Source organism: Elephantulus edwardii, unplaced genomic scaffold (genome assembly GCF_000299155.1).
Source record: "Elephantulus edwardii isolate Elephantulus edwardi_28Jun2011 unplaced genomic scaffold, EleEdw1.0 scaffold00406, whole genome shotgun sequence".
NCBI lineage: Eukaryota > Metazoa > Chordata > Mammalia > Macroscelidea > Macroscelididae > Elephantulus > Elephantulus edwardii.
Window position 1 is genome coordinate 583,754 of NW_006400156.1, and position 8,143 is coordinate 591,896.

Consider the following 8,143-nt stretch of genomic DNA (forward strand, 5'->3'; position numbering starts at 1 on the left):
TGCAGCTTAAATTTCTCCTTCTTTACCATTGGTTGTGCTAATATGATACTTCAAGAAATTTTCCTCTGTCAGTCAATTCTTTTTTACACAGTGTTTCTGTGCATTCTCCCATATTATTTTGGTACTTCCTGGATCACTTAACATATTGCCCGAAGTACCTTTCAGTATTACAACTTGATGCTTAAAATGGTTTTTCAGTTTTCTCAGCTTGAAAAATGCAGAGTAAGTTTCCCCCTTTTTATTATCTAATTCCAGCTCTCTGCATTTTCCAGTATAAAATATTGCTTTATCTTTTTGAACTGTCCTTTGAAATCTTTTGTTCAACTCTTACTTTGACATCTTTGCCCTTTGTTTTAGAAATTATCTTGTGGTTAACCTAGATTATTATACATAATAGCAACAGATGTGATTTTTTATTGTGTTTAAAGTTTACCCTTTGTTAAATTACTAATTTAATGCATAGGGAAAAGAATAAATTAATACTGGCTAAAACTGATGATAGGGATGTAGAACCCAAGTGATTCAGAAAGATTCATACAGATATAAAAGAATGTGGCTTTAAAATGGTGTGCTTATCACATGGTTTCTTCAGCAATGGAAAATACAGACCCACAAATATAAAATTCAGGGGCATGAAAAATTATTAGTATTTTCAGACACAGATTGCATACTATTAAGGCAATAAGACAATTTTACTATTTCCTAAGCCTACAACTACTCTGGAAGACAGTTTGGAATTTCCTCAGATAGCTGATCATAGAAATTCAATAACCCAACCATTTCACTGCTTGGAATATACCCTGAGTAAATGAGAACTGAGGTACAAACAGAGACTTGTATACCAATGTTCAAAGCAGCTTTATTCCCTATGTCAAGAACTCAGAAACAGTCCCATAGTCCAATCAAATTTAAATGGACTAAGAATACCATCTCATGATGGAATACTACTCAGAATACAGCAGCAATGATTTTGTAAATCACTACTTAACTTGGGAGGAACTGGAGAGCATTGTGCTAAATGAACTAACTCAGTCCCATAAGGACAAATACTGTATATGGCTATTGTCATTGATGTTGTGAAATGCCATTGAGTCATATACGACTCATAGCAAACCTATGAAGAAAAGACCTTAACACTTATATAACTTTCATCGTTCCTCCACATTCATAGTGTTTCCAGAGGCAAACTATTTCAGAAGTGGAAGCCACTCCTGTTTCCAAGCTTGTTTTAATCAGGAAGTTCCAGCAAACACTGTCAACCATGGGTAACCATTATCACATTTGACACATCAGTGTCACAGTGCTTGGCATCACAGGAGCCATGAGTTACCTCTGTACAGCAAATGGCAGACCACTGATATACCGCTTAGGATAATGTTTGACCAAAAACAATTAAAACCTGTCTGAAGGTTGCAGGCCCTACAGTCCAAATGAGTTTTTAAATAGGTAGCCGAATCAAATCAACTAACACTCATTAGTAAGCAAACATTCCACCCTAATCTTCACCAGAACCAGCAAACAAACCTCTCTAGAATCCAGCTGCTGCAGACAACTTCCAAATATACTGCTGATGAAATCTGTTTTTAAGTAGGAGGCCAAATCAAATCAAATCAAATCACACCCATTATTGAGTCAACATTCCACCTTAATCCTCGCCAGAACTGGCAAACAACCCTCTGTTCAATCCAGCACAAGTTCCAAACTAGATTCCAGTATTACTGTAGAATATGTATGAAGATCAAAGGGGGAGAGGAGGGGAGCAGAAAAGTAAGGATGTGAGGTGGGATAGGTACAATCATAGGGTCATACAATTTATGGGTGGAGGAAGGGGTGGGTAAAGGAAATGGAAAAGATATGGTGTGAAAAACAATGTATACATTTTGTAAGTAAACATTATAAAATTTAAAAACCCCAAGGAACTCATGAAATATTATTCAAAATGGGTGACCCGGGAGGACATTATACTGAGTGAAATATCTCAGACACAAAAGGACAAATACTGCATAATTCCACTGTTGTAAAATGGGACTGACTTTGGGATTAGGGGGAGACTGAGAAAGATGGGACAAATTATGCATACAGCATTGAAACAGATGAGAGAGAGAAATGTTTAAAAGGGATATATGATTAAGTATTATTGTCATGACAGGAGTCCAGAACAAACTGCATAGTGGAATGGACTTGGGGAGAGAGATCGTATAACAATGAAAGAATTTTTTATTTACTTTTCAAAGAGAAGAGCGAACTGGGGGTGGAGGGGTGGGCAGGGAGAAAAGAGCAACAATGAATGAATGGAAAGTCTAAGTCTCTAAATTTTCATTAAAGTTAATAATAATTAAAAAATTAAAAATAATCGCACTGAAGAAGTTTTAAGTTTCCAGAAAAAATTGTAAGGGAAAATTTTTTTGTTTCATGTTTTAAATTATTTATTGTGATTTGTGTGAAAGTTTCCAGGATAAACGAGTTTTCCCATACAACAGTTTCTGAGTGCCAATGTCTTGTACTCTCAGTTTCAACTGTCTTCTTTTATGCTGTGTGCTTGATGAGTGGTAATGCTAAATGTGAAAAATTTATCTTTGTTAGTCTATAGACTTCAAATTGTCAACTTTTGTGTTCTCAAAAAACTGTTTTCCACTCTAATTACTATCCTCTTAAATAAGTATTGAAACAGTATAACATGTTTTAAAGATGTTTTAGCAGTATTTTTAAAAGAGTAGAAACACAAAAGTAATACATTTTAGTGAATATTGATGAAATATTTATCAGCGAACATTTCAAGGCCGTAAGTATTAACTAGATGTCTAAAATACTCTGTTTTGTTGGCATTTTCACACTTGAATATGAGGTCTAAACTAGAGCAGCAGTTTGGAAACAGTAAAAATAGAAGATGAAAAACAATTACATTTCTGCTTTGGACATTAATTAATTTAGTTCATCAAAAAGACATTTCCAGAACTTTAATGAAGTTTTCATGTCTCACCGTTGAGGTAATTTCTCTGCTTATCTAGGCATCTGGAGAGTATGGAGCTTCATGAAGAACATGCAGCAGCCTGGGCAAGTGTCTGCTCTCCTCAGTTTGCAGAAAGATGTAATGTTTCGAGTATTATGTGCTGTCTCTTTGCACAATTCCAGGGACAAAGGACAAACTCCTCCACTGCAAACTCTGGGTTCTGGCTGGAGAAAGGTGAATTTTTTAATTCTTTATTCTATAGAAGATAGCTAGCCTTGAGGAGAATGGGATCCCAGAACACTTAATTGTGCTCTTGCAAAAGCTATATTGTACCAGAAAGCAGCAATCAGAATGGAGCAAGGAAACACTCACTGACTGGTTCAAAATTGGTAAAGGAGTGAATCAGGATGTATCTTGATTCCATAACTTTTCAATCCATATATAGAACAGATCATTCGGGAGGCTGGGCTTTATGAGGAAGAATGTGGCATCAGGATTGTAGAAAAATTCATCAGTGTACAGTATGCTGATGACACGACCTTTTTTTTTAATAGAGCTGAAAAGGAAATATTTACTGCAGTCTTCAGTAAGAATTGAAGATAAACATCAAGAAGATAAAAGATTCTCACCAGTGAGCCAATTGGCAGCACCATGATAGATGGAGAAGAGATTGAGGTTGCTAACAATTTTACAGCTTGCTTGGCTCCGCAATCAACACTCTTGGCATCACTAGTCAGTGAATCAAAAGACGAATTTCACTGGGGAAGGCTGCTGTCAAGGACCTCTCAAAAGAATATTAATTTCAGTCTGCAATGGTTTTCACAATTACTTGCTATGCATCAGAGAGCTACACAATGACAAAAGATGACCGAAGAATTGGTGCCTTTGAGTTGTGGCACTGGAGAAGAGTGTGGAATTTAATATGGATTGCCAAGAGAGCAAACAGATCTGTGTTAGTGAGGGTGAAATGAGGTTTCTCCTTGGAAACTAAGATTTTGAAGCTCTGTTTCACATACTTTGGGCATTTTGCCAAGAGGAACCAGATCCTGGGAAAGGATATCATGCTTGGAATGGTGGTGGGACAACTCAGGATTGGAAGACTCTAGATGAGATGGATTGACACGGTAATTTGGATAATGAAGGTAGGGATGTTGGAGACAGTGAGACTGGCTCAGGATAAAGCACAGTTCAAAGCTATTGTTACAGGAAGACAATCTTATGCCACACACCTCCTCATAAAGCTCTGCTTCCTGAAGTATTTGTTCTACATACAGATTGAAAAGGTATGGGACAGAATAAATGCCTGACACATTTCTTTACTGATTTTGAACAATGCAATATTTCCTTGCTCTATTCTAAGGACTGTTTCTTGGTCCAAGCATAGGTTCACATAAGCACGATCAAGTGGATTGGGATTCACATTTTCCTCAAGGTTAGCCACAATTTTTTGTGATCCATACTGCCAAATGCTTTTGCATAGTTAATGAAACACAGATAGACACTTCTTCTAAACCAAGCTTGTATATCCAGTAGTTCTGTGTCAATGTACTGTTCCAGTCATTTCTGAGAATCTTCAGTAGGATTTTACTAGTGTATGATATTAGTGATATTTTTTGATATTTTCCACAGTCTGTCTGGTCACCTTTTTTTGGAATGGGAATAAATATGGATCCCTTCCAGTCACTTGACCAACTAGTTGTCGTCCAAATTTCTTGGCACAACTTGGTGAGCACATCCAGTGCAGCATCCGTTTGCTGAAATACATTAATTGGTATTCCATTAATTCCTGGGACATCATTTTGTGCCAAATCCTTCAGAGCAGATTGAACTTTCTTCTACATTATCATTGCCTCTTGCTCATATGTTGTTTCTTAAAATTCTTCTGTGTAAGCCAATTATTTTCGGTACAATGAGTCTGTATACTCCTTCCATTTTTTTTAAATGCTTCCTTAATCATTCAATATTCTGTCCATAGCATCTTTAAGCACTTCGACTCATGGCTTTAATTTGTTCTTTAGTTCCTTCAGCTTAAGAAATGCTGAGCAAATTTGATTTTCCTACTTCAACTCCTTTTGATTTTCCAACTGCAGCTCCTTACATTATAATATTTTGTCTTGTCTTCCTGAGCTGCCCTTTGAAATCTTCTTTCAGCTCCTTAACGTCCTGATTTATTCCCTTTACTTTGACTTCTTGGCACTCTAATGCAATATTCATTCAGAGTCTCTTCTGACATCCATTTTTGTCTTTTCTTCTTCTTCCTTCTTAGTACTGACTTTTTTGCATTCTTCATGAACACTATTTTTGATATCTTCCCACAGCTCATCTGGTCTTCACCTATTCCTGAGTTGGTGTTTAAATTCATGGGAGATAGAATCAAGGTCAAATTTTTATTCATATAGATATGCTTTAACCTTCTTTACCTTTAATTTGAACTTGCATATGAGCAGGTGATGGACTGTTCCACAAACAACACCTGGCCTAGTTTTCACTACTGATACTGAACTTCTCCAATGATTCCTTCCACAGATGTAATAGATCTGATTCCTGTGTATCCCATCAGGTGAAATCCACGTGTGTAACCAGAGTTTATGTTTCTTATAAAAGGTATTAGCTATGAGTAAATCATTGATTGTACAGAATTCTGTCATTCTATCACCAGCCTCGTTTCTGACACCAAGTACATATTTTCCAACTACTGATCCTTCTTCCTGGTTCCCAATTTTTCATTTCAGTCACCCATTATTATTAATTCATCTTGGTAGCTAGCAAAATTTTTTAAAAAGATAAGGTATATACAACAAAACTTAACTCAAAAGGATTTGTAAACACAGAACTCTTTCAGGAAGTAGATATGATCACAAAACAATAGCATTAATGGAAGAAGTAAAAGCTGCAATTGTTTTTCTAGGAAGGTCTAGTATCATAGTCCATAGGCTACTGTACTGCTAAACCAAGTGTGACACCTCTCTAGTGGTTTGAAATCTCCAACTGTTCTAAGGGAGGAAGATGGGCAATCTCTATGTGATTTACAGAGGGTGAGCAATAAGTAGGTACTGACTTGAGGACAATGAATGAGTGACTGAGGAAGTGAGTGACAAGTTCTTAAGATACTAGCAAAAAAAGGTAAGTTCCCAGGTGTTGGGGGAATGCTATTTGAAGAATTTCAACAAACAGATACAGCCCAGAATCTGTTCATTTCTCTATGCAAAGAAATTTACAATATAACAATCAGTCTCAGGCTAAGCAACTGAAATGGATCCATATTTGTACCTGATCCAGTCTGAGGGCGGCAGACTGGTCGATGGGCCAAGGGCAGCCCAGGCAGAGAGCAACGGGCATGGTGGGCGCGGGGCTACGGGCTGCTGCCTGGCGCTGTGCAGACCCCAAGACAGGCCAAGAGTTGCCTCGTCCTCTTCCTGCCTGGGCTGCGGGCCCACGGGTCTTGGGTTCCCCCTGCCTGGGCTTTCCGCGTCCCTTGCTCTGCGTTTGCCCCCCGCGCAAGCCAACTTGAGCAGTTACCAGGACGTGTGGAGAATAGTGCATGACCTCCTGCCCCCTGAAGTCTGGGGCCATCTACGCCAACAATGAGATCAGCTTGCAGGATGTTGAGGTCTACGGCTTTGACAACAAATACACCCTGGCACAATATGCAGATTCACTGCACCCCGAAATCTTCAGTGCAGCCCGGGATATCCTAATTAAACACTACAAGTACCCAGAGAGGATTCGCAAGTATGACTACAATCCCAACTTTGCCATCCGAGGCCTCCACTACGACATCCAGAAGAGCCTCCTGACGAAGATTGATGCCTACTGGGGCCGGTCTCCAGGACACTCAGCACATCCCCCTGTACCACATGAGTGGGTCTGTGGCAAGGGTCCCTCGATCAAGAGGTTCATGGACATCTCCCCGCCGGAGATGGCACTGCTGTCCTGCGTGGTGGACCACTTCCTGGGCCATGGGCTGAAATTTGACCAGGTGCACCTCTACAAGGATGTGGCAGATGCTATGCGAGCCGTGCTTGTGAAGGGCCTGATGTATCAGTGAATCCCGCGGGACATGGAGAAATACATCATGAAGGGATGAGACATTCTCTGTCCTCAGCCGCCTGGTAGCCAAAAGGAAAGCAGCTGTTCCTCATCACCAACAGCCCTTTTACCTTCATGGACAAGGGGATGAGGCACATGGTGGGCCCTGACTGGCACCAGCTCTTTGACGTGGTCATCGTCCAGGCAAACAAGCCTAGCTTTTTCACTGACCAGCGAAAGCCTTTCCGAAAACTGGACGAAAAGGGCTAGCTCCAGTGGATCACATCACCTGCCTGGAGAAGGGCAAGATCTATGGGCAGGGGAACCTGTTTGACTTCCTGCGCCTGACAAAATGGAGGGGCACGACGTACTCTACTTTGGAGACCCTCTCTACAGTGACCTGGCGGACCTGATGCTGTGGCCCAGCAAGCACACGGGCGACATCATCCCTGAGCTGGAGTGGGAGATGCGCATTACCAACACGGAACAGTATATGCACTCGCTGACTGGGCATCAGGTGCTCACCGGGCTGCTCCAGCTCATGCAGACCTACCAGGATGCAGAGTCTGTCTAGGCGGGTGCTGGCAGCCTGGATGAAACAGCGGCAGGAGCTGAGGTGCACCACTAAAGAGCTGTTCAACCCTCCTGCCCTTCTCTGACCTCTACATGACCTCACTCAGCTGCCTGTTCAGCCACCTCATGGATATCACCTTTCACCCGCGCCTGCGCGCTGCTGCAGCACGAGATATCGCTCTACATGGAACAGCGCTGCACTGGTTGCATGAAGACACCCTTCCTTGGCGACATGGCCCACATCCTCTGATGATACTTTTATTGTCCCAAAAAGGTCCCAGTCCGCTTGCCCTGCTCGCTCTGGGCATCTGTCCAGACAAGCATAAAGGCCATCCATCTCCTTGAAAAAGAAAAAGACGCCAACAGAATGTAGAAATTATCAAACAATGTTAACATCATATAGAAATACAATCTTGCTGAAAATTATTTTAAGAACATCTGAAGAACACATCAATGAAAACATCAGAAAATGAAGCTATATTCAGAAGTATATCAAATAAGGTCTATCATTGTTGATGCCAGATAGGTCTTTGTTGAAAGATGAGAACCATAAACATATTCATTGTTGTTGTTTTTATGTTACCAATCACA

The 8,143-nt window shown here is 40.4% G+C and overlaps 1 pseudogene; it reads left to right on the forward strand.

The window, feature by feature from the left end:
- Positions 1–6,287: 6,287 nt before the first annotated feature.
- On the forward strand, positions 6,288–7,802 carry LOC102853729 (annotated as a pseudogene).
- The last annotated feature ends 341 nt before the right edge of the window (positions 7,803–8,143 follow it).